Raw genomic sequence first — 27,237 nt, forward strand, 5'->3', positions numbered from 1 at the left:
GTTCAGATTGACTCAGCCTTGCTGGTTAGGAGTCTAGACCCAGTTTTGTTTTTCTTGGTTTAGGGCGGGCAGCGGCTCGCTAGGTCACTCAAGGTTAAATACACCTTATATACCTAGAGTTTTCTGTGTGATTAAGTGTTGGGGACGCCCAAGCGGATTGTAGCACTTCTTAACCCAGCAGCGGCATTGTGAAAACTACAGCGGCATTTATTTTATTTAAAGGACTCAGCCTACTCCTCGCCGCACCCGCTCCGCGGGTGCCGCATCGTTTGTTTGGACACCGGGGCACAGCCAGGGGACTGCAGCAGGCTTACCGGGTGAGTGCGGTCAGCGGGGCTGCGAGCGTGCAGGGGACTCCATTTCCCAGGAGTCCCTGCTAGACCATCTCCCAACTTCCGGTCCGCTCTCCCCGCTGCCGCCCCCCGCCTCCCTGCTGTATTTAAGTCTTCTCCACTCCTCCATCTGTGGGACGCCCAAGCGGATTGTAGCACTTCTTAACCCAGCAGCGGCATTGTGAAAACTACAGCGGCATTTATTTTATTTAAAGGACTCAGCCTACTCCTCGCCGCACCCGCTCCGCGGGTGCCGCATCGTTTGTTTGGACACCGGGGCACAGCCAGGGGACTGCAGCAGGCTTACCGGGTGAGTGCGGTCAGCGGGGCTGCGAGCGTGCAGGGGACTCCATTTCCCAGGAGTCCCTGCTAGACCATCTCCCAACTTCCGGTCCGCTCTCCCCGCTGCCCCGCCCCCCTACTCCAGTCGGTCACTTATTTATTGACCCAACACTCCCGCAGCGCGGGACGCAGCCCGGGCGAAGACAGGGCAAAGACTGGGCCGTTTGAGGCCGTTCGAGGTCTAAGAGGGCTGGGCTGGGCCACCCCCCCTTGATTTTAGTTTTAGTTTTATTGTAATCTAATTATTTTACAGGGAGGCACATATTACAGTCTTATAGTTGTGTGTGTATATATATTTATTGTCTTGTACTCTGTAGTATGTGTACACGGGGTAGCCGGAGTAAAACCCTTATGGCTGCTAGCAATTCTAACAGGTCCATAGATGATTTCCTGGTCAAAACCAATCTGGCAATTGACCAGGAAATCTGTAAAATGCAGCATAAGGTTTCGCTAGAACTTGATGCCGCACGCAGGCTGTCGGCACATATTGCCAACACTAAAAAATCTTCTCTGGGGAATATTGCATCTGCCCGTACTCCTGATCGTTCTGCTAATCTACAACCCCTGTTAACATCGGTTGTGGTTCACCCCGCTCCCCCCATTATCCCTTTACACTCCCCTCCAACTTCCCTACCTAACCCAGTAAATCAAAATATTGGCCCTGTTCCTCTGTTTAGCATTGCTGGCCCCCTTTCACCCTCTAAAGCAAGACAAGCACCTAGCCACTGTAATGCTAAAAAAGCGGCAGCACACAAAAAGAAATGCCTTGCGAGAACCTTACAAGCAAGAAAAAAAGCTAGAATAGCAAGGCTAAAGTTTTTTAATAGTAGGCGGGCAATGGGGTCTCCTGTGGTGAAAGACGCTAACCCTAAACCAACACATAGTGTCTGTAATGGGGTAGATACTTCGGAAATAGCTAGTATGGCGGAAGATGATATTCTTATCATCTCCCCTAGTCAGATTAACTTGAACAACTCGGAGGGTCAGGCTAGTGGTCCCGGGCAGGCCAAGGAGGGTGACAACGAATTTCTCCAACTAGTCTGGGGAACTCTAAAGCAGTTACTTTCCCCCCTAGAATTAAGGCTCTCTCGTATAGAGAACAACCTCCTTGAGATGGATAAGACCATAGTTACTCTGGCTAGTTTGAGCCTCAAGGAAATGGATGCTAGGCAATTATGTATGACTGCACCCACACCACAGCCCTTAGAAATAGAACCTGTTCATCCACCCCCACAACCAGCCCCAACCGTCCCTGTGACTTTACCTATTCCTAAACCTATCCCAAAACCCCGTACTACCATTGTAAAAACTAATGTACCTACCCCTAGTCCAGCGGTACCCAAACCCTTCCCTCCGCATAAAGCAGCATATAGGCTGAATACCATCACTAGGGCACCAACTAACCATACCCCTAGGCTGCCCTTGACGCGCAACCCAACACGCCAGGCTAGTCGCCATAACTTTCGTGGAGGGTTCATAGACCTCCCGCCAGAAGCAGGGTCGTATGTTATTATACTAGCCGGTGTTCCTGAGTTGAGCCATGATTCCCAGGAGAATGACCTTTCTTTAAAAAATAAAGTCATTCACTGGTTGAATTCCAATAAACAGCTCCCCGATCATCTAAGAAGTAGTGTACTTATGGTTCGGAGAGTTCCTTGGATTGGCCGCACCCATAAGTCGATAGCTGGTGACTGCGTAGTGGTTTCATTTTCTGATCCCCACACTGCCCAGTATCTTTGTGCATGGCCATCTCCTGAGGCCAATTCTACAATAGTAGTGAGGCCTCTCACCTTTTTTTATCCTCCTAGGCAACAACTAGCGAGTGAGAGGCCATGGACCACTGTTAGGAATGTTAGTCACCCGACCCATAGTTTTGTTGGACAAAACCAACCTAATTGGTGGCAGGGGTTTCCAACCTTTAATAGGTTTGGATGTTTGGAAGAGGTGGATTGACTTGCAAGGCCTGGACATTCACCTCTTCCTAGGTTTCCTCTCCACCAACGAAGACCTCTATCTCCAAACCTATTCAATGTTGGGTCCCCGTCATCTAATAATCCGGGTAAAACGTTAGACCCGCTATACACTCCTGCTCTGGCCAATAATGAAGCCAATGGTGTGTTACTGCTTCCAAGTGCACCGACTAGGGATTGCCCACTAAGAATGATTTCCTGGAATATTGCAGGGTTACGGGGACGCCTGGAGAATGACGATTGGGTCAATTTTATCGACTCATATGATATTGTCATTCTTCAAGAAACTTGGTCAACTATTCCATTGTATAGGTTGGGTTACCTGAACTTCTCAAAACCAGCAATTAAGAGCCCCAAGGGTAGGGCCTCTGGTGGTCTTACTATTTGGATAAAAAACACCTTGGGCTTTCATGGTAGGGAAATACTGGTGGAGTGTGCGGACCTTTTATGCATTACACTGACCAAACCTAATACCACTGACATCCTTTTAGTTGATGTCTATGCTCGTGGTCTTCATGGTGGGAAAAAACAAGCTGTCCTGGACGATCTGGATCTCCTATTCAAGAACCTTGGGACTGACCAGATCGTAATAGTAGCAGGAGATTTGAATACCCCCATTGAGCCCATCTCCACTTTGGCAGAAGATGTCGGCTCTGAGGAAGACATTGTCTGGGCAATCCCCCCACTTACTATTGCAAAGGGTGTCAGGGGCACTGAGGCAGCCTTACATTGGCTGGGCTTTTGCTTAGAATGGGGCCTTAGGGCCGCCAATGGGCGTACACGTTCTGATTGCCTTGGGGCCAATACTTTCGACAACGGCTTGTCTTCGAGCCGTATCGATTATATATTGATTAACATACAATATTGGTCCATTGTTCAAGACATGGTGATAGAGTCCCGCCCAGAGAGCGACCATAATCCCCTCTCGCTTGAGGTTTTGGTCCAAGGTATGGGGGCACCCGTTAGGAGCACTAATAGTCTAACATCTGATGTTATTTTGTGCGATAACAGGCGCCGCGTGAAATGGCCCAGGGTGTTGGAGGATCCCACACTTATTTCATTGATTGAGGTAAAGGTACGGGATGTATGGAATAGAATGCTTCTGCTATCCCCAGCCGGTAACTCAGATTCCACAATTACCAATCTTCATGAGGAGTGTTTTTCGACCCTAAAGAACCTACTCACGAAACCATTTAGGTCTGCTAATACCAGAGTACACAAAAAATGGTATAACAAGAAATGTAGAGCCGCCCACAGTGACCTACTAGCTGCCATAAAGGCCAGGAACCTTGATGCCATAAGGATAGCAAGGCGATGCTATAAGTGCACCATCCAGGTTGCTAAACGAGAGTGGGATGACTCCTTTTGGCTTGACCTTCTCGGTGCATGTGATTCCCCTAACCCAACCGATTTCTGGCTGATCATAAGGAGGGGAAAGGATCCTGCTGCCCAGATCCCGGTAAACTATGTTTCTGCTCAATTATGGGTGGATTTTTATACCGCTCAATTTAATGACCCTAATGCTGCTGAGGCAATGTCGATAAAATTCGCTGTCCCACCACAACTAACACTGACAGGAGACAGACTCTTGTTCTCGGAATCTGACACCGCACTTGCCCTCGAGTCAGTCCAGTCGGGTAAAGCCCCTGGTATTGACACTATTCCTGCTGACCTTTTTAAACTTAAACCAGACCTATGGATTCCTTACATCACCCTACTGGCAAATAATATAGCTTCAGGGGCCGAGATTCCTTTTTCATGGAAGGGGGCAGAAATTTTGCCAGTACATAAGAAGGGTGACCGCTCCCTCCCCAAAAACTATCGGCCCATCAGTTTGATCGACTCAGTTCAGAAAATCGTGTCGAGAATGATCTTGGCAAGAATTCTGGACTGGATCGACTCAAATAATGTACTTTCCCCTATGCAGGCGGGTTTTAGGTTTGGGACTAGTACTGTGGATCAAATCTTTCGGTTTACACTACTATTTTGGAAGGTGGTCCTGTTGGGCGGAGGTATGCTATTTGCTGCATTCGTCGATCTTAAGTCGGCTTTTGACTTAGTGCCAAGAAAAAAGCTGTGGGAGGCTCTTAATCACATGGGTTTTCCGCCTGAGCTTTTGTTTTTAGTCCAGAGACTTCATGAGGACAACTATGCCCAGGTTAGGTGGGGTAGTCAGGGGCAGGTGACCAAACGATTTCCAGTACAACGAGGGGTGCGTCAAGGCTGTGTCCTTGCCCCCACATTGTTTCTCTTATTTATTAATGAGGTCACACATTTTTTCCTCAACACCCAGTCGGATGCTCCTAAGTTGGGTGGCCGAAAGTACCCCATGCTGATCTTTGCAGATGACACCCTTCTGCTTTCTAAAACAAGAGCCGGACTTCAGGTAGCCTTGAACAGATTCTCTGAGTTCTGCACTTCGAACGACTTGCAAATAAACGCAGACAAAACCAAATTTATGGTTTTTTGCAAGAAAAATCCCCCTAAGTGCACAGTCTCCTTAAACGGAGTCCCCATTGAGCAGGTTATGACCATGACATACCTTGGAGTGACCCTAGATCATCGTCTCACTTGGAATCCCCAAGTGGAAACATCCAAACTTAAATTCAATAGGTTGGCTGGCAGTTTGATTTCTGAACAGAGGAATTCATTAACTAGGTGTGTCTCCCCTGTTCTAAAAATTTATGATGCGAAAGTTGTCTCTGCCACCCTTTACGGAGCCGAAGTTTGGGGTCATAAGAATCTTTCCAGTTTGGTAACTGCTCAGAACAGGTTTTTACGGAATCTGGTTAGCCTCCCCCAGTCTACCCCTACTAAACCCCTACTACTGGACCTTGGTTGCAGACCAATCGACGAGATGGCCCAGTACCGACTGGTGGCCTTTTGGCGCCGTCTCTGGTCCACTCCCGAGCTTGGTCTGTTTACCCAAGAGTTGGAGGAAGTTAAACTGATGTGGGGGGCACAGTCATTACAATGGTTTGGGGTAGTGAAAAATACATTGAACCTAATGGGCCTTCCAGAGCTCTGGTCTAACCCTGGGGGGTCCAGATTCCCTTCTAAACTTGAGTTTAAGGCACTCTTTTGGGCCTGGAGAAAATCTATTCTTGTAAACCAATCATGTGATGTTAATTTAACTGGCTCCTTTTTAGTGCACAAGGCTGTCCCCTCGTTAGAACAGTACTGGGACCTAATCACAAGTGTATTGGATCGAAAATTATACCACCAGTTTCGAGTTGGCACTTTGCCCATTAACACCCTCAGAGCAAAATGGGACAAGTGTGTAGGAAACAACTGCCCCTGGTGCCCCGACCAGGAAGAAAGTGTGGGTCACTTCTTCTTTGGTTGTCCTATCTATGGAGCACCAAGAAGTAAGTGGTTAAGACCGATTTGCTTGACCCTTAATAGTAGAGGCTATCAGGATGCACTCCTGAAACTCCGTACTATTAGATCTGAAACCGTAGTGGTATGTGTTGCCAAATTTTTGAAATGGGCATGGCTGATTCGTTCCAAAAAATTGGGTATCCCCGTATGTTGAAAGCCTTCTTTCAGTTACACACAGTATCCTGCATGTTTTTTTTAGCGGTATCCATCTTTGTGTATTAATCCGCGTCCTATCTGTCTTAGTATACACAGTTATGAAGTATTTTACTGTTCTTATGAATGAAATGTGTATATTAATATCTTATTGCAAAATGTTTTTAATATGTATGTATGATTGTACACTGTCTTTTATGAATCTTTTTATTCGAAATAAAGACTTATCGAATCGATTAAGTGTCGTCTTTTGTCTTAGGGCATATCTGTAAATTTTGTCTTCTGTCCATTTGTTGTTTTTGTCCAATTGTCTTTGCTACAATAGTTAACCGTTCGCATAGTATGTCTGAGAGAGATACTTTTGCGTACAGTGAAGAACACATTCAAAACCTAATCAGACAACCACCGGTGTTTGCCTCGGCTACCTTAAGTTCTACCGCCAAAACTCAAAATGAATCAGATAAATTAACTAGATTGCGTAAAAAACAGATTAGAACCGATTTACATGGCCATTTCCTCGTGTTACATCTACAAGCAGGAACAATTCCATCAGGCTTAATAATTCGTAATACCCCTATGGTATTCACGGACGACCCGGAATACAAAAAAGGTTTCAGCGGGATTGAAACGAAGTGCAGTAGGGACCTGATGGTCCTTACAGTTGAAACGGCTCATAGGATCTCCCTTTCACAGCTCCAAGAAATCACGGATTTAGAAACTGAAATAAAAACCAACCAATTAATTACCAATTCTAAAGAGCTCTTAGAATAAATTGACAAGGAAATCCAAGAATTTAAAGACTACACCGTAACGCAAAAAGGGAATAAGTTTGAACTTGACAAAAAAAACTTTTCTCTAGAGGCAGCTTACCCATATCTACAGAAAGATTTCTAAACTAGACCAATACAAAGGAGGTTTTTCCAGGACAACCAGGGTCGCTCAAGAAATAAATTTATAACGTTCTCGGACACCTCTTCCTCTTCGGGAGGGGAAACAGACAGTACTGACCCGAGGAATACCTCAGCACCCAGGATCAACCAACAGAATCAACAGCAAAATCCCCAACCTTTTTTAGGCAGAGGGCAACAGAGGGGCAGAGGACGCCCACGCCAAGGGAATCAACCATGCGAAATGAGGACGAGATGCCAATATTACAGGAGCTAACAACGTTGCCCCTATTTAATTTATCAGAGCGAGTTTTGTCAATCCCCGAAATAACAGTACTTGAAAAGGGACTCTCATTTGTACCAGTGCGTCCCACAGATTTTGTGAAAATGAAACTGGAAGCAAGTGAATTCTGCAGAAAAATACGCCTCAAAGCTTATTTCAAAGATACTCCCACAGTTGAAAACACCGAAGCTACAGGGTTTCGCATGAAATCCAGCTTTTGTCCACCAAACAATAAAGTTCCCAAGGAGGTCATTACTTTTGAGAGAGCAATACTATCCGGGAAAAAGGCCCTCGAAGGGAAGAAACATTTTGTCAAATTTAACCTCTCTAAAAAAGAAAAAGACGAGGAGGAGCCAAGCAGCGAACAAAGATGGCCGCATAGGCTCCCGGCTCCGCCGACCTCCGTCTGTTGCTTGATGATCCTGCCAGAAATCCTGATTTCACGCCCGACCCCCGAACGGATCAACTATTACTGAAACTGGCGATGTGGTCCCGAGAACTTTACCACCCTGACTGACGGAGTTTTGTCGTGTGGAGAATCTCGGCCTACCTTCTCCTGTGAGCCGGGACCTCGAGTACTGGCCCTGCCGGGTTACAGTTCAACAACAACGGCCGTGGGACCCAGACAGGGTCCGGTCGCTTGACTTGAAGAGTATCCTGTCCCTAGTTTGGTGGAGTGCCTTCGGTTCGGTACACACTGCGGAGGTGTATATCTCCTGTAAGTGGCTGTGAGGTCGGGGGTCCCTGTCCCGGCGGCTGGCGCCCACGCTGGGTTGGACCCCCCGCCCGAGATGCCCTATCGCTGCTTGAAAATGCACCTTCAGTCCCCGCCTGCCCTGCTCACGTTTCTGTCCCCGGAGGAACTGTGTACTCCGAGGGACACACAGATGGCTGGAATCGAGCAAGTGGAGGCGGCGCGGGGTAACGGTGAGCCGTCCTTGAGAACCGTAATGGCCGCCATCTGGGAGCTTCAATCATACACGGATGCCATTTTCTACGATACGATCGCTGGCAACATCGTAACTGAACGATCGTGTATGGACCCTGATCTGTCTGGAGACTTTGGGCTAGCAGTTTTTCCCACGCTACTCGCGGAACCGGATGATCGAGACCCCACTTATGACAAAGCCTCGACACCATTGCCCGGACCACAGAGTGCTAGCGGACTTGTTGATCTGGAGAAATGCCCGCCAATATCGACGCAACTGTCTAATGTGGTGTTCACGGAACTGCCCCTCCCTGGGACTACTGATAACAAGACTCGACGGAAGCTGATCTCGTTTTTCGCCCGAGTGGTTCTTTCATGGCGGTGGAGATCGGGATACTCGAACATTTGGCTGACGAAGGCGAGTGTCATGGCGGCGGATGACTGCGGAAGACTGGGGAGTTTGTTCGGACTCATAATACCGGTTCATGAACTGCCTAGGACTTTGGTTTCTCCTGGAGTTGTGATGGTACCGTTTGATAGACTCCGTACGAAAAATCGCAGGGGTCAAGGGTGAGACTGTTGGCCTGGTTTTGATTTAAGGGGTGTGTGAAAGACGAGGGATCCGCCATTTTATTGATAGCGGGAGGTGGGACGGTGTCAGACGTCTTCCCTGTGTGATATTGTTCCTAACTTTATTGAGTGTTGGCTGGATTCAAGACTAGGGTTGTGCGTTTCAGACGGGGGGTAGTGAGAACGGGGGCATGTGTGATATTCTTCTCCTCCTCTACTTTTCTTTTCTTTTCTTTTCCTTTCTTTTATAACTCTATATTCTTACTATATTTCGGGTTTTGGATACTGGGCGACAGGCACGCTGCTAGGGGGGGTAGGCCGTAGCCATCTGCAGGGGTGCAGGGTGGGGGGTTGGGGGGAGGGGTTTTATTTTTTCCGTTCTTTGTTTCTATGGCCTTTTTTCTTCTCGTTTTTCTGGCTTTCCTTTTACTTTCTCTTTTTTCTGGGATTGGGATCAGTGAATCTGGTTAATTTTTTGGAATCTCATGGATATGTCGTAACCCGTGCCTCTACATTTACTGTGTCATCGACATCAATGGGCGGGCGCTTGCCTGGTGAACATAGTGACGGTATGCATGCATATATTGATTCGCTCATTTAATTGATTTTGTTTACAGTGTTGGACTCGCTCATTTGACCCGCTCATTCGATGATTATGTTCTAAAATTTTGGCGCCTGATCCCTTCCCCTTCCTTTCCTATTTCTCCACTTCATATGTGAATTTCATTCGTCCTATTCGAACCTATCCTGATTTTAAAACATAAATTAAACCTCATGTATCCGGTACTATGATCCGTGTGTGCCGAAAAGTTTGTGCTTCTATTGTGCTGCCGTGCCTCCGGGATGTTCGGCTGAATAGCTGTGTACACTTTTTGCATAAATAAAGGTTTTCCAAAAAAAAAAAAAAAAAAAAGACGCTATGTTTTCATTGAAAAATGATAATTACCTAATAATAAAACAGGCTGACAAAGGGGGAGGAGTTGTTCTGTGGGATGTCAACAGGTACAAAAATGAGGTCAAACGACAGTTGGACGATCCACTATGTTATAAAAAGATTAATCATAACCCAGTGAAAGAGTTACAAAATATACTCTTCAAAACTCTACAGGAAGGATTGGACCTTGGGATACTTGGACCAAAAGAATTTGCATACCTTCAAAATAATAATCCCCGGACTCCTCTATTCTACGTCTTACCCAAGATACACAAAGACCCAAAAAAAAAACCCTGGACGCCCAATAATTTCAGGATGCCAGTCTCTGACAGAACCTATATCCAAATACATTGACTATTTCTTGAAACCTATGGTCGATCAAGTCCCGGCTCACCTCAAAGATACAACTGCATTCATCAATCGAATCTCTTCTGTCAAATTCAATGAGACATACCAACTAATGGTTACAATGGACCTTGTATCATTGTATACACAAATTCCCCAAGAGCAGGCGTTAGAAACGTTGGAATTCTTCTTGGAACAAAGGGAACAACCGAGCAGAGTGCCACTGATTTCATTTTGAAATTAGCAAAATTTGCGTTGCAAAAAACTATTTCCAATTCGACAAGGACTTTTTCTATCAAATCAAGGGGGTGGCCATGGGCTGCCCCTTCGCACCGGAGCTTGCGGTCCTTTTTATGGGCCTATATGAAGACAAATTCATATACAACAATAATCCATTCGCTGACTGTATTACGGATTACATGCGTTACATTGACGATGTGTTCTTTATTTGGTCTGGAACTCAGGAAAGGTTAACAGAATTTCTGACATGGCTAAACATGAGGACTGTGGACAGAAAATTCAGTCATATTTCATCTAATAAAAGCATTACATTCTTGGACGTCCAGGTATATCCCACAGAGGGCTCACTGAGTACAACTTTATTTCGCAAACCTACAGATCGAAACAAGGCATTACATTTTACCAGCAACCATCCAGGAGCATGAAGCAAAATTTACCCTTCGGCAAATTTTTAAGAATTCGGCGCAATTGTTCCAACAAGGAGGAGTATTTTAACCAACCTCAAGGACCGTCTACTCGATAGGGGCTACCCAAAAAAACTTTTAAAACTCTCCCTGAAAAGAGCTTGGTGGATACCGCGCGAGACACTGTTGAATAAAAAAACACGCCATGAGCTGAAAAGGGCTGTGTGTGTAACAACTTTTGGTCCCAACACACATCAACTGCGCAAATTGATACTACAAAATTGGCATTTGGTGAGGGATATTCATTGCGACTTATTGGACCCCCCTATTTTCGCATATAAAAAAGAAAAAAGTGTGGCTAATCACATCGTGAGGGCAAGTCTACCAAAAGAACAGAAGCTAACACTGAGAGGCATGATGGGTTTACCTCCAGTTACCGGACATCACAAATGCGGCAACTGCACCTGTTGCGATTCAACGGAGGAAGGCACTGTCTTCTGTTTTGAGAGGATATACTGGAAGCATACAACGTTTACCAACTGTTTAACAAAAAATATAGTGTATGGCATTTGGTGCCCATGCCCAAAACTATATATTGGTAAAACAACACAGGAGGCAAGACAAAGAATCACCCAGCATAAATCAAGGATTAGGAAACAGGTACCAAATGCACCCCATGTCCAGCACTGGACGACACATGAACACAAGGAAAACGATCTTCGTTGGACGATCATTTCTAAAATTGAAAATGACCCACGTGGTGGTAACATGGAATTGAGGCTAGCTCAGAGAGAAGCATTTTTAATAATGAAATACAACACAGCGTCATCTGGTCTAAATGAAATCTCTGAGATATATAGGGGCATCCCCGGTTAATTCCAACCCCTGAAACCAACGTGGTGAGGTTACTGTATCCACTTTTTTATAAAGTTTTTTAATAAAGTTATTTTGCGTGAGTTTGGTTGAGACCCCGCTGGATTGGACTCCCATAACCACAATGCAATGCTTATGGTCGTAGCAGAATAATTAATTTTACCGTGACTCAAATTGCCTAATCCGTACCTTTCACATTGGCAGCCAAGCCAAGTGACGGTTGGTCCGGTTATTCTATCAATTACCACGAACACTGATCAATTTTCCCCGAATGTGTGCTGGGCCCTTCAAGAAACATCGAACTTCCGCGGCAAGCCGAAGTCAGCACGGGCCCTTTAAGAATCAGCGTACTTCCGCGTTAAGCCGAAGGCAGCACGGACGCCGCCCCAGTGTTGACGCACATTGATTAGAGCACTCGATTCAACTAAGAACGCTCCCGGTCACTTCAACTTAGGTGCACGCCAAGGCTCAAAAAATCCGGTTAAGTCTAAAACCCTTACGCTCGTCCAGTTGCAGGCTTTGCCTCCACGCAGGGAATCGATCCACGGACTGACCCCGAGTAAAACGCCCGAGCCTGGCAAATTCTATTCAAACATCAGGTAAACTGGCTTAGAGCAGCATTTCTAGTTTGGCGAGCATTCTTGGAATATATTCCACCAAGCTCATCCTGATTACGTTTCTTTTGTTTAGGCAATCAAAGTATAATAAAGACAGAAGGTGAGAATTTTCCCTGGAAAACATGTTCTGAGCAAGGTAAAATAACAGAATGGGATACATGTCATCCCGTGTGTTTGTGTTTCATGTTTAGATTCTTTTACAACGGACTGTGCTTCCATAAACAGGACAATTAAGGTAGGCGGTGGCTAGCCGGACGGTGGCTGTTCCTTAAATGTAGTTCTTCAAATCTAGTGTTTTAGCACAGATAGGTTAACTGGTGTACACATTTTTTTGTCTTTTAGAAATCGCATTTGGTCCTGACTAGAACCCCTCCACTAAGGGGGTTCGAAATGCGTCGACCTTTTTTGGTCCAGTGTTATACAAAAAAGATTCAAAATAAGATAAAAATATATCATGATCAGTTTGGATTAAGTTACTGTTATGATTTATGCCTTCAATGATATAGGGCTATTGTAAAATATAAGTTAATGTAATCTTGACACGGACCGGTACCTCAGTGGTATATGTTTTTTGAATATAAATGTTTTTTTAATATAAATGTTTCTTTCAATTATAAAAGTTCTTTTGATCATAAATGGTATGCGTGGGGAGTGAAAGCTTCTAGTGCGAGTGTGTTATAATGATTTTTGTGGTGTAAATACTTGTAAAAAGTTTGTATGTATTTGTACAGTTTGTATATATTCATGATATGCACTAAAAATGTTATTTTTTTGAAAAGTATGAAAAATTTCTAACAAAGTATTCAAATAAATTTGAAACAAATGAGATTTTGGACTGCTATGTTTGATTCATAACAGTCTTCTTGGTTATTGGATAAGAAGTTAACCCAGTACTGGCACTTGTATTGTTAGTTTAGTACAGTTGAGGCTACAGTATAACGGAATCACCAAATTACGTACTCGGCCGACCTTGCTAAACCCCCTCCATACACTAATAGTCGATCAATAGTCTACTAAATCTAGGGGAAGCACCCCAGGGCCGAGTGCATCTCTTCTCTCGGCCTCACACACAGCGAACCACATCGTTACCCATCCACGATCTCATACGCGGTCCCAGCCATCACATGTGGTAGGTGCCCACTGCCTGCATCAGACTGTTCCTCATCCGTTCCCCGAGAACCCTTTTCTGAGCCCGTCTCCTCCAGGGACTCCAGTCTGCCCTCTAGGGAGATGGCCGTGACAGTTTGCAACGCAGCAGTGAGCTCCTTCTCTGTGAGTCTGTAGGCCCCTGAGCTCCAGTGCGGTGCCGCCGGATGTGCCGCGATCTGTGCGGCCTTGGATCCTCCACGAGAGCGCTCATGCTGCGCCCTGCTCATCCAGTACCTGCTTTATACAACTGCAACCAATCCCAAGTTTCCTCAGGGCTGTTGTGGAAGAACGTCTTTTCATCCATGGTAATCCTGAGACGTGCCGGGAATAGCAAAGAGTATTGCAGACCCTCGTCCCTTAGTGCCCTTTTGACTGCCACAAATGAGGCCCTGCGGCGTTGTACCTAGAGTGTGTAATCCGGGAATAATGTTACCTTGCTGTTGCCCACTGTATGGACCCGCAGTACGAGCAATGTGTAGCAGGCGATCTCTGTCCTTGTAATGGAGCAGCCTGGCCACCACTGGTCGAGAAGGCCTGCCAGGATTCAATAGCAGAGCCGGCACCCTATGAGCTCTTTCCACGGTAAAGAAAGATGTCCGGCCCTCTGGAGTAACGTCCTTCCTCAGCCAGTCTTCCAAGAAGTCCATCATGTTGGCCCCTTCCACTCCCTCCGGCAACCCCACCACCCGGATGTTGTTTAGTCGATTCCTCCCTTCTGCATCATCTGCCTTCCGCTCCAGGGTTTGTAGTCGGTGCTAAAATTCCGTCATCTGGGCAGCCATCATCTTTTGGGCAGGTTCCAAGGCTGCCAGGGCACCCTCCGTCTGCTTCACCCTGTCTGCCAGCTTTGCATTGTCAGCCCGAAGCAATCCAAGACCCTGCGTTACAAGTGCTATGTTCAGTTGTAGGGCCTCCCTGGTATCCGTAATTGCCTTGATTTGATCCACTTGTTGCTGGAGCATCTCTTCCGATCGGGGTGGGTTCCCCTCCTGCATGCCCAAGGAACCTGCATCGTCTTCCTGCTCCAATGGCGTCCCCGCTTGTTTCCTCTGGGCTTCCCCATGGTTGTTCGTCCCGGGAGACCCAGTTATCATTTAGGCTCTCCTCTAGTGGTCTACCTCTTTCGTGGCAGTCCCCAGTGGCTCTCATTGACTCCCCGGGTGGACTGGTCGTCCCTGCTGTCTCCACTATTTACCCTCCTCTTGCAGCTGCAGACGACCCCGGTCACCAATGGATCGGTGCTTGCACTCCCCAATCATCTCGCGTTATTGCTGGCGAGGCCTTCAGCACCACTTCAGAGTTTCCACCCTGGGCCGGCCACAGTACGCTCAATCTCCAGGCCTCAGTACCGCCCAGCCGCGTCGGATTGTTCTCCCCGCTTGGCAACAGCTTCACTGCCGCAAGAGCCCAAGATGATGGACCTCTGCACCACCCTACAGTTCGACCCTTGCTCCGCTATCACTGCGTTCTTATAGGGTGTCAATCAGCTGGGCCCATTCCCGCAGCAGCGCTGTCGTTTCAGCTCCCTTAACTGCGTCGGGCTGGTATTCCCCTCCAGCCCATGGTGCCCTCCGAGTCTACCATTACCCACGGCCCCAGCCAGCGTCCATTTCCGTCCCCTAGCTCAGGCCACCACCGCCCAGTGCGATCGCCGGGTGCTTCTATCCACTGCACCCCTGTCCAGTTTCATGCAGTCCTCCAAGCCCACATGGGGTCCGCAGGCTCTCCGCCCGGCTTCCTCCCCCAGCTTGTGATGCCTTCAGAATGGCGGCTGGTGCCCTCCGAGTCTACCATTACCCACGGCCCCAGCCAGCATCCATTTCCGTCCCCTAGCTCAGGCCACTACCGCCCAGTGCGATCGCCGGGTGCTTCTATCCACTGCACCCCTGTCCAGTTTCATGCAGTCCTCCAAGCCCACATGGGGCCCACATGGGGTCCGCAGGCACTCCGCCCGGCTTCCTCCCCCAGCTTGTGATGCCTTCAGAATGGCAGCCACCCAGCAGGGCCCTTCGTGCAGCGATCGGGCCAACCCCAGGGCATATTCTATTGCCAGCTCCCTGTGAGCTCTGTTCCCACAGCTCCTGTCCTCAAGCGCACCGCACCACAGCAGTCTCAGCTTCACAATTGCAGAGGGCCGCACCAGGTCCCCAGGGGCCACCAACCTTCTCCTCTGTGACGGCACCAGTCCAGGTGTCCTCAGTTGGTGCCCGACTCCGCCTGCAGCTGCGCCTAGTTTCTCTGTTGGCCAGGTGTCCGTTACGCTACTGGGCTCACATCTGCGCCCTCACCGCCATCTTAGCTTCGCCTCTCTCATCCAGGCCAGCTGTGCTGTACTACATCACCATCTCGGGCATCTGCTGCCAGATCTCCCGAGGCTTCCCCGGGAGCAACGTTACTTTTAGAACCTCTTGACTTTTTATCTCGCCACCTACCTGCACTGCTGCAAAGCGCCTCGGACCCGGCGCTTTGATTCTTCCTGGCTGCCCCTCTCCTGCACGCGACCAGATCGCCACCGCTGATCGCCCCCTCCTCGCCTGACTCTCGGAGGGGGACGGGCGGCTCGGCGCTGCAGCTCTTTGGCTCCTCCCCCCCCTGCCCCGCCCCCTTGACCCTCCTTCCTCATGTGTCGTCCCTACATAACAGCGCGCCTAAGTTAAGCCCGTCTGCGCCCGTCCGCGACGGGTCGGGACCAGGGGCCACACACCCTGCTCCTCACTTGGTCTATACCTCCTCTCAACTCATAGCGCACTCTGCTTTTTCCTCCCCCTCCCCTCCTCCCCTACATCAGCTACACACACTTGGTATTCTTTCGTCTCCCTCGCATCACCTGATGCCGATCACTCCCAATTCCTCTCCTATTAAATCATCTCCGGTTGTTCGCCCCCCCCCTGTTCTTACTGTGGCCTCTGCCTGCTTACTTAACACCCGGTCTGCAGTTAAACATCAGACAGCACTCTTTAATCTTTTGACCACTGATTCCCCTGACTTTTTATTTCTGACCGAAACTTGGTTTTCTGCTGACTCTCTCCCTGATCTTTTAGCCATCCTCCCCGACACCTACTATGCCCTCCGAGCTGATCGCTCGGATGGTAGGGCCGGTGGAGGGGTGGCGATGATCATCCGGTCGGCACTCAAATTTCAACTTCTCCCTCACTCCCCCATACCCAACGTGGACTACCTTGTGGCCCGTTCCCTTAATCTTCCCTCTCCTCTTACTGTTGTTCTTGTCTACTGTCCCCCCCAATCGATGCCTTCTTTCGTATCCTCCATCCAGGATCTTCTGGCCACCCTGGTGGTTAACAATTCTTCCGTTCTACTTCTTGGAGATTTCAATTTCTGGCCGGGAGATCCCAAGGAAGATCTCCCTTCCAAAGATTTTTCTGCCACTCTTCACTGCTTGAATCTCACTCCCTATGTCACAGCCCCTACCCACGCTCAAGGTCATATCCTTGATCAAATTTGGTCTTCTTGCCCCCTTGCCTCACTTCCCTCTATTTCTCCTTGTGTTTGGTCGGATCACCATATCATTTCCTTTTCTGTTCACTTGGGTGTGGTCAACAAGCCCTCTTTTCCCAAAAATCTCCTTGTCCGCAATTGGAAAACATAGCAATTGGTATCCCACCAGCACCCGCCTGCTTCTCACCTTACACTCCCCATCACCATACACACCCAGTGTATGAGTGGCTCTCCTGTTTCCACTAGCAGCTACTGCTTCTCCATACTATACATAGGGAGTGTTATTTATATAGGCCACAACATAGGTAGTGCTGGCCTCACATTGCTGCCATAGGACTGACGCCCGTGTGCGAGTTCCTTTGGAGTACATCGACTGTCCAGACATTGAATCTTGAGGCAAATCTGACCCTCTTTTTGCCATCGTGCTGGATCGATTTTATTATCGGACCAGTGATAGCTCGGACATTGAAATTGCGGAGTGAATCTGATTCCTTTGGAAATCGAACCAACTGTGCAGGGTCCATTTCCAGAAAAGGTGTCATTGCTATATGCAATATTCATCGTCCTGAAGATGGACTGCCGGACAAACGCCACGAAAGACCGAAACGTCGACATGATCATCTACTTCCTAAATATTCAATGTACCTAAGTGACTGTTTTTTGTATCAGGAGATATTTCACTTTTTTGACTACATTAGAATAGATGTTTTTAATCATGAACAGTTGCACTATAACTCCTTCATTATCTATTGCTGAATTAATTTCTGATTGACTGTAGCCTTCTTAACTTGATTTATTTATAAAAATACATTTGTATATTTACAAAAAGATATCCCTGTGTTTGTTCGGTTTCTCTCTGGTCATTCATTGAATGTGTACATTTGTGAAGCTTCGGTTTGAGATCAGATTAGACTGAACCATCTAACAATTTCAGTATAATTAATTACAAATCATACTTTTCTTAAACAAACTCCCTTGTAGGCACCCTGACTTGACAATGTTTGAACTGCCCAAGCCTCCAAGGGTATGTTGGGTTCCCCCAAATCCTTACTTTATAGTCCACAGCTTGCAGCATTCCCCTTCTGACTGATGGCCACTCCTACTCTGGGATCATCCGGGTTGGAATTTGAAAATGATGGGTTAGAGGACTACCATATTCTACTGATGTTACATGGAAGTCACAACTCCTCTTCGGAGATGAAGGGTAGAGCTTTACCCAACGGCCCATCTGGCTGAGTCCTGGGGTCTCTGATTACCAACAGTAGGTAGGGGCAAATGTACCCACTTTCCTACCTATGTTACTGCCCCCAACCTCTCCCCACCAGAGAAAACAGTCATATTACCTCTATAATGGCAAAATACAGGCCAAAACATACTAGAAGTAGTTTTTGGCATGGCCTCTGTGGAAAACACTTTGGTGCTTGCATATTGGAGGAAATTCTTGGCATTGGGGCACCCATGAGAACATGCCTTCCCTGGGACTGTGGAGGTAATTCTAAGCATAAAGGAGGGCACTCAAGGGAAAATTCAAACCCTGAAATACTAGAAGAAATACTCAACTTAAAGGGACCGATATGGCAAAAAAATTGGGCTGGGGAAAATGCTTTGCCTCAGATATGACAGTCGTGGAATATTTGGTCCGAGGGGGCAGGTTGAGAGTAACAACCCATGATAAAAATCCGCCTCCGAAATACTAGAGATTATTTTTGACAGATAGGAAATCCTTGGTATTTGGTCATTACCAGAAGTAACATTCTATTACTTGAATATTGTATGTAATTATTGCTATGGGGGTACCCATAACAAAATACTGCCACTGGCACAATGAATGTAATTCTTAACATGTGGCGAACTCTCAAGGCAAATTTAGAAAGAAAATGGGGTGACCTGCTGGCAAGAATTACCCCCCCACCACCACTTTTAGAGATCATCAGCCGCAACTGTTCAACAGACTAGTAGTTAAAGCAGGCTGCCTCAGAAATAGAGGCCCATTAGTTTCTTAAATAAGATCAAGGATGCCATTGCAACATCAGATCTGCAGACAATCTACAGGGACTTGGGGGTGTGGTCAAAAGGTGGTCATGCAAACCAAGATGGATGCATTGCAACTAGGCCTGGGAGTAAAACTCCGCTCCGCACGCAGAATGTGCATTACTCGAGAATTCCGCATTCCACGGTGAACACAGAGTTCCCAATAAATTCCACATTCCACTTCGTAGTGGAATTTATTTTCGGTTGGTGCATTTGAGTCGGGTTTTTGCGAGCAAGATTTGCGGGGCGCCTGCGAGAGCTAGGGAGACTTGTCGACTGCTTGTGAGACTTGCAGGCCGCTAGCACGGCTTTAGGTTGCACCTGTGTAAGATCTGTTGCCTTTTTTGTTAAAACAGCGAGCATGAGAGTGACCTTGACTGCACCCATGAGCCAATTTTGTCCCAGAGTGCCATTCACACGCAATTTTGATTGTTGCAGAACATCAAAAACACAGTGCGAACGGGTCCGTTGAGCAGGCCCACCCACTTGCGGAATCTCATGCCCTAATTGCAACAAGGCGATTCCTTGCCAAAAATCCAGAATTATCATGGCCCCCTTGTCCCCCAACAGAAAATACCCTTGCCCGCACAGTGAACATAAATCGAGTAGAAAAAATAGCCCTTCAAACGAAACAGAATACCAAAAGAAGTGAATCAGTTGGAGCGGCCTAGCGAGAAGCAGCCATGTGGATGCATGGGCCTGAAGCGGTCCGAATGCACCATCAGAAGGGGTTGGTACTAAATCATAGCCTCGCGGAGGGGCAAAAATAAGTGTAATGAAGAAGCGTAACAAAGGGGAAAAGTGGCAAAAAAGGACAGCATGTCCAGTTGCTCTGTGACTGAATATTTGGAAGGAATGCTAAACTCTGGGGTAAGTGCAGGTCAGAGTGGAGAAAAAGAGACCTCAGGAGCTGAGAAGGAAGAAGACCTGTAACTGCAGTGTTTCTGCTGAATACTGGGTACAAGGGTGGGGAGACAGCAGCTTGGCAGGATTAAAAGTAAAGAGACGACAGAGTAGAAAATCTAGCAGAATGCACTGTGGTTAGAGCAGGGCTCAGGGACTGCCAGGTGAGAGGGAAAAGAGGCTTGGGACCAGACAGAGGTTCAAGGAAAGGTAAGAGAGTAGAGATCGGGGACCCCAGGCACATCAACCACTATCCCCATCAGAAAGTTAAGGCATGAAGAGTAAATCCCTGGAGCAGGTACTCCTAAACATGAGCTTGGATAGTCTAATGGTTAGTACTTAGGCAGCACAATTATATACAAGGCCCTCAGTGAACAAACTAAGGGCGAAGCAATCGCCAAAACTAGCGGAGCTTGAAGAGGTGCTATAAGGTGGAGCATAACAGATGCCCGGATGAATTATGGGGTGGGAGTAAAAGGACAGGATGGATCTAGGGTGGTAAGCAGCAGCAAATCCTCCCCTCCATCTGGCTAAAGAGGTGGTTATCCTTAGACTGTGTGAAGAACCCAACAAGAGGAGAAAGTGCTTGGATATGCTTTTGGGGTGTATGTGAAGAGATCAGTGGTGAACAAACAAAGGGAGTCTTCAGCCTAAAGTGGGAACCGACCCCACCAGATGAATCGCAAAATAATAATAAGCAACACAGCACAAGCTAGATAAGTACTCTTTCATAAGGAACAGTCTCTTAATGCAAGATTGGGATGCACAGAGTAAGCTCCACCAGCACAAAAGACTGAGTCATCACCAGAACCCATGTTGAAAGAGATTCTGCTAACAGTGGAAGAGACCAAAACCGTCCTGGGGTACAAGATGGACAGGATGAATATAGGAAACCTGCTTAGTACTGGTTTCCAGAAGATCAATGTGGGCCAGATGGAGCAATTATCAAAGAAAACAACAAAAGTACAACAAATGCAGCCAGCAATTAAGGCACAGCTTTTCAAAATTCAAGATAACCCATATCTAAATAGAAGATGCAGATTTTAAAACTAGAGGGGAGAGGAGTTGGCCTAATGGCTAGGGTTATCGACCTCAAATATGGGAAACGAGGTTCGAGTCTCGACAAGGAAGCACAACATCCTGTGATTCTGGGCAAATCACTTAATCTCCCCGTGCCTAACAAAAATGAATGTTACCTCATGTAAGGCAACTGCTGCTCGAGTAAAGCGCTCTGATACCCAATACGTTCGGGTCAAGTGTGCGCTATATAAAACTCCATTAAAAAATAAAAAAAACTAGGATAAGTGATTAACAGTTGCGACTGCTGGAGATATCCGAGGTACACAATGCTGAATTGTTCAAAGAAAGCTGGATCACTACAGTGTTCAAAGCCAATGGCCTGTTGTCAGGGATTTAATTGGGCTAGGTCCTGCCTATTGGGCTCTGTTTTGTGCCCTGGCACAGGCAGTCTGTATTTTCCCGGACTGCAGTGAGAGCATGTACATCGATGTGCGTGTGCTCATTTTGCTAATTTCTCACTAGTGGAGAAGTTAGAGTATGGCGTCATGCTAGGTGAGCATTTTAGGAGAAGGCAAATCCTTTAAAGAGAGTCATTTTCTCTCTGGATTTCCCTCCTCTTTTTGCAACACAGGAGCAGCAACATCGACATGGTGTCAGCCATTGAGGTGGAGGGTAGGGGGGAAAGGGGTGAGAGGTCCTCAAATCTTCTCTAAGCTTTTAGGTCTTCAAACTATGGGGCGCACCCCCCTGGGGTCTGTCGCTGTATTTGTAAATGGGGAATCTTGATTTACATACAGCAGTTGAAGGGCTTCAAAACAGAGTTTGAACTGCGGTCCTGGATGCTCTGGGGTGTGCGGCGAGAAGGTCAGTGAGTGGGGTGGCAAAGTCTAGGATGTGGCTAGAAAGAACAATAGAGAGATTAGATCCACCACAAATTAAATGCATTTCCACAAACTCTGGAAGAATTGGCTCTTTTGACAAGACTATAATTACATTTTGTTAGCCGTCGACTAATCTAGAGCCAAGGAACCTCTCTGGTGAACAAGTGCTTTATAAAACTCATATAACAAAATGTTCGAGTAGGAAGACAACCAGGTAAGGTAGGTTCCAGGAAATGGGTTTAGGCACTTCCTCTCCTGCCTCGGCAACCGCCAATCCGGAGTAACTAGGAACTTGGAATGAACATGTGTTCTAAGTGAGCCCAGCAACTCCGCGAGGCAGGTGACATAGCAGGAACAAAGATAACATCATAACATATCTCCTTTTCTTATGGAAACAAAGCAAAAAGAAGAACATAGCACAATAACATTGTAATAAGCGAATACAGAATAAATACAAAATATCTGCAAATGCAAAATATCTGCTAATTTTCAAAAGCATCTTATATATCTCCTCTTATAAAACAAAGCAAAAATAAGAACACAGTACAATAACATTGCAATAAGTAAATACAAAAATAAATACAAAATATCTGCTAATTTAGAAAAAAAAAACTTCTTCCTAAAGGAAAAGAAAGAACATATTAATACTTAACAAAATCATCAAATTTCCTCGGAAAACGAGTCTCCTGTATTGGTCTAGATTGAACAACCTTATGAAATATTTTACAACGGAAAGATTGTTGCAGAACATGAGATCTATTACAAGGAATGGACTGCCGTTCTTGAATACCATTTTCTTTCTTAGAGTACAGAGCAATTCCAGCTTTGACCATTTTCTAAAACAATATGATATCTGTGAACTTCTTTCACCCTTAAAGGATCAGAAAATGTATTCAATCCAAAATCCTTTCTGCCTAATTTGACCTTGACCAAACCACCTACTTCAACACATCCAGTTTTGAACAAGTGACTTCCAATGAGAGAGGAAGTGTTCTCTTCATACAGCCAATGTGGAATTAACTTTGTTTTCGCTACTCGACCTCACATTTTCATAAACGGAACACAATTGGTTACATTATGTACAGTTGTATTATATGACCACAACATATCTTCCACAGCTCTTTGAATGTTACGACCACCCCGCTAATTGTATAGTACCTTTCACCATTCTATTCATGCATTCTACTATACCGTTACCTTGTGGATTGTATAAAGAGGTACACATATGCCTGATTCCATGATTGCAAAGAAAATTATGCATGGCTGAAGAAGTCAATTGGGTGCCATTATCTGTAACTAGTACACCAGGAAAACTCTTTCAAAAATATGCATCTGAGGGGCATGGCTTGAGGCGTCAAGATGGCGATCGCACTCTAAGAGTGCTCCGGACCCCCTCCGTCATCTGCCTCGCATCCGCCTTCTTTCAGCTGCCATCGGAGCCCGGCATTGCTGGCTGCGGCTCCCTCATCCCGCCAACCTCGCCCGATCCTCTTTGGGGGCTGCATGATGACCCTGCTGCCCTCGCTGGCCCCCTCCTCCATGAGGCCCTGACTACTCAAGATGGCAGGCCCCTCGCCGTCCCGTCCGTGGGCCTGAAACCTTTGCCCGGACGGTCCGGTGTTCTCTTTGCCCACATTGTCTGCCTGCGACTCACCTGGCGGCAGAAAACTGGGCCAACGGCTGGCTGTCTCGCCTCGGAGCCCGGGGTTGCAGCGCGGACTCTGCCCCCGGGCCTGCTGAACCGGAGGAGAGTGAGGGGCGGTCCCGGGGTGCGTTGGAGGCGCCCTGGAGCACTGAGGGTGGATGTGGCCCTAATTCAGCAGGACCTCCGTAATGCCACAGCGTGCATCACGGAAGCGAAGTCTCGTATCTCCACGGTGGAAGATGACGTGGGCGCTCTCAAATCCCAGGTGTACCGCCTTCAGACACAGACCTCGGAGTTACACCGCAGGGCCGAAGATGCCGAAAATAGGGCACGAAGAAACAACCTGCACCTCCTGGGTTTTCCGGGGGGAGTGGAGAAGAGCCGCACTGAAACCTTCATAGAGGCCTGGATCCGCTCCTGGATATCCAAAGATAACTTTTCCCCCTGGTTCGCGGTGGAGCGGGCTCACCGCTCTCTCGCTCCCAAACCCCCACCTGGAGCTCCCGCTCGTCCCATCATCCTCCGAATCTTCAACTTTCGGGACAGAGATGCTATTCTCGGGGCAGCCAGGGAGCTGGGACCTTTACACATCCAGAACTCCAGAATTATGGTCTTTCTGGATTACTCCAGGGAGGTGCAGACTCAACGCCGGTCCTACGACGAAGTTAAACAAAAACTCAGGGCTATGGGTATCCACTATGGTCGCCTCTTCCCGGCTCAACTCAAGGTGATCTTTCGGGAAAAGACATTCTTCTTTGACACCCCCCAGGTGGCATGGACCTGGCTCACGAAGGAACAGCCAATCCTGCCTGATGCGGCCCTCTCTCCTGCCCAAAGAGCGCCGACGCAGCCAAACCAGGGCGCGCCCAAGTCCCAGTGGCACAGAACCGGATCTCGAAGAAGGGGCAACCGCCGAGGAGGGGGTTCCCTTTCACCGGGAGCGAAGTCCCAGCGCTCCCCGACTCGGACTCCAAACCAGAGAACCACTTCCTCCGCCTTGGCCTCTTCTCTGATCGATTTGGGCAGCGTCCCCAGGCCAGATGTCAGTTTGCGAAGGGCCACGTCGGACTTGGACCTGTCTGGGAGCCCTGTGATCCGTGGCTCTGGTGGGGAGGAGGGAGTGTGAACAGCGCCACAGACTGTTTAACTCACAATTCACCCTTCAAGACTCTCTGCAACGGGACTGCTCCTGACCCCATGTGTGGGGGATGACCTGGATCCACTGAGTGGACCGTTAGGCAGGGGCGGATTGGCAAGGCGGGCATTCGGGCATGGGCCGAAGGGCCGGGGCCTCGGTGCCCTCGCTGGGCCGTTTTTTTCTCCCCTGTCCCAGTCCACAGAGAGTGGACTAGGAAAGGGGAGAAAAAAAAACGGCCCACAGAGTGCACGGAGACAGACAGAGAAAATTAAAGCAGCCTCGCTGTACGGCCGGACAGCGATTGTCAGCTGTGGCCTCTCCTTCACCCCTGCCCTGCCAAGCAATCAAGCTGAGGCTGGGCTGGGGAGGGGTGATTGTTTGCAAGAATTGGCCTCCCTGGGGGCCATGTGTTTCTCAGGCCTTTGAGCTATTTTCACCTCGGCCCCCCTGGGGCCCATGCAGCCCAGAAACGGTGTTAGTCTGAACACCTCACCCACAGCCCTTCACATTCAGGGCATAGTGGGCGAGGAAGAATGGGTCTTGCTGTGGGGGCCAGGTGATGATTGGAATTTTTTTATTTTATTTATTTATTTATGCAATTTTATATAGCGCGGACTTTACCCGAAGGGGTCAGAGCGCTTCACACTAGGAACAGCAATAATACATGAGGAGAAAAATTACAAGCAGACAAATTACAAAAGCAAACGTTAAGTTACATGAATCAAAAGTGACAATAGTGAGCAACCAAAATACATGAGGTAGCAATCGGTACATTACAGGAGGAAAAAGTGATGTGTGCAGGTTACAAAAGCGTACAAAGTACAAGTAGAGGTATAATACTGCAATATATGCTAGACACAGAGGCACAAGAACAAACGTTACGTAGGCAATGGTGGCACTTGTTCAAGTATCTAAAGCAAACAAAAGTGAGAGGTAGCATACAGTGTGATACCAGAGAAAAGTGACGTGTGCAAGTTACAAAAGGGTACCATACACAGGTACAAGGGTAATACTACAGTAAATGGTAAACACTCAAATTGCCAGAACACACTGGGAAGGCACTTCCCATGCTCCAGCTTCACCTCAGCCTCCCCCCGGGCTACCTGGCTACCTTGGATGACCCAGAAAGCTGTGTTTTGTGCTCCCCTGCCAGGACATTTTCCTGAGGCCTGATTAATTTACTAATTGCAGGGGCCTTACCTCTGTTCATGTGCTCCTGAGCTGAAGGTCTGGGGAGGGCTAAGTAGGTTAGTAATAGCAGGGGCTTTGCTGCTTTTCAGGTGCTCCTGTGCTGGAGGGCTGGAAACATTTTGTGACAGAAAGGGGCCTTGCTATTTTTTTCAGTTGCTCAGCATGTAGGCCATTGTAACCTTGGCCCTGTGTCCTGTGCAAGAACAGTATCCTCCCACTTTCATTCCTTGTCTGTGCAATTGGTGTTTCATGAAAGGGCACGCCCCTTGAATGTGGGCCACGCCCCTTAAATATGGGCAACGCCTCTTGAATGTGGGCCACTTTTTTCGTCAGTGCCCGGGCCGAATTGTGATCCCAATCTGACCCTGCCGTTAGGGGCTCGCCCTTCCATTGCAGTCCCGAGTCTGACCCATTCTATGCGTTTCCCGTTTATCACTTCATGTTTTCAGCTGTTAACATTCATCCGTATACATGGAGGGGGGTCCGCTCAGCCATGTCTTTGATTGTTTCTTGCTAACCGTTTTAGATTAGCGAAACACCTCTTTGTGGGGTAGTTAGTGGTTGGGATTTTCGGGGCGACAAATGCTTCCACTTCAGAAGTGTAGGGTTGGGGGAGATGGGGGGCGAGGAAGGGGGGGACCGTTGTCTCCCACCAGCGTGTTATTTTTAGCCGCCTACGGGCCGCTGTGTGTTGTTCTCATTGGGAGGCGTGATTCCCTAGTTGTTCCTGCAGTCGACAAGCAGATCACCACTTCCCATACCCCCATCCTTAGGCTCCGGGTGGGTGCTTCCCTCAGGCTGGACACGGCCCCACACCTGCATCCGTCCCTTCGCATATCACTCCTCTAGATGACATACACCCTCAATAGGCCTATCTACGTCCTCTCCTGGAATGTCAATTGCCTCCTTGACCGAATAAAACGCGCGGCCGCCCGTCGCGCCGGACATCCTGTTTCTCCAATCTGGGCCTAAATTCATCGTTTTTTTTGCTCACCATGCCACCCCAGTTCAGACATGGCCATATGCAAATCAGCCTTGACCCTGTGCCTCATGGGAACAGTCCAGCCCGAACTGCCAAGCCATGTCTTCCCATGACCAGAGTCAAGCATCCTAGGACCGGTTTCTGGCTATCAGCCGTCATCAGCCAGGATAGCTTGACTCCAGTGGCGTGGAGAGCACGGGACTCACGTCCGAGCATACCCGTCCCACTCGGGGTGACAAATGCAAAAACAACAGTTGATGGACAGAATGCAGAGCAATGTCATACATGCACCCCAGTACAGAGATCTGGGCCTAAATCCATTGTTTTTTTGCTCACCAAGCCACCCCAGTTCAGACATGGGAGGTCGACAAGGCTGTGGTCCGGGGGGTGGCCAGAGGACTGGTCCACGCGATGCGGGTGGAGCAGACAGCCCAACTTGTGCAGCTGGAATCTCAGGCAGCACAGTTGGAGAGAACCCAGCTAGCCAACGCTCGCAGAGACTCCTCTCCACAACTGGCAATGGTTCGCGAGGAGATTAGTCGGATCTCGCTGGAATCTGCAAAAATGATCTGCCGTTCTTCG

The 27,237-nt window shown here is 47.9% G+C and overlaps 1 protein-coding gene and 1 long non-coding RNA gene across 6 annotated transcripts in view; one reads left to right on the forward strand and one right to left on the reverse strand.

Annotated features, from left to right (window-relative positions):
- The window catches only part of GRAMD1C (GRAM domain containing 1C), a 1,372,139-nt gene that overhangs the window by 957,933 nt on the left and 386,969 nt on the right, over nucleotides 1-27,237 (reverse strand). The gene's annotated exons all lie outside the window — the stretch shown is intronic.
- The window catches only part of LOC144771475 (uncharacterized), an 82,213-nt gene continuing 67,036 nt past the window's right edge, over nucleotides 12,061-27,237 (forward strand). Inside the window, exons 1-4 of one of the 3 annotated variants that reach the window (XR_013599299.1) lie at nucleotides 12,061-12,241; nucleotides 12,333-12,359; nucleotides 12,451-12,494; nucleotides 12,602-13,080. This is a non-coding gene — a long non-coding RNA (uncharacterized LOC144771475). Of the gene's footprint in view, nucleotides 12,242-12,332; nucleotides 12,396-12,450; nucleotides 12,495-12,601; nucleotides 13,081-27,237 lie in introns of those variants that run through there. The other 2 variants (XR_013599300.1, XR_013599298.1) reach the window with 2 other exon arrangements.

Source organism: Lissotriton helveticus, chromosome 8 (assembly GCF_964261635.1).
Source record: "Lissotriton helveticus chromosome 8, aLisHel1.1, whole genome shotgun sequence".
Taxonomy (NCBI): domain Eukaryota; kingdom Metazoa; phylum Chordata; class Amphibia; order Caudata; family Salamandridae; genus Lissotriton; species Lissotriton helveticus.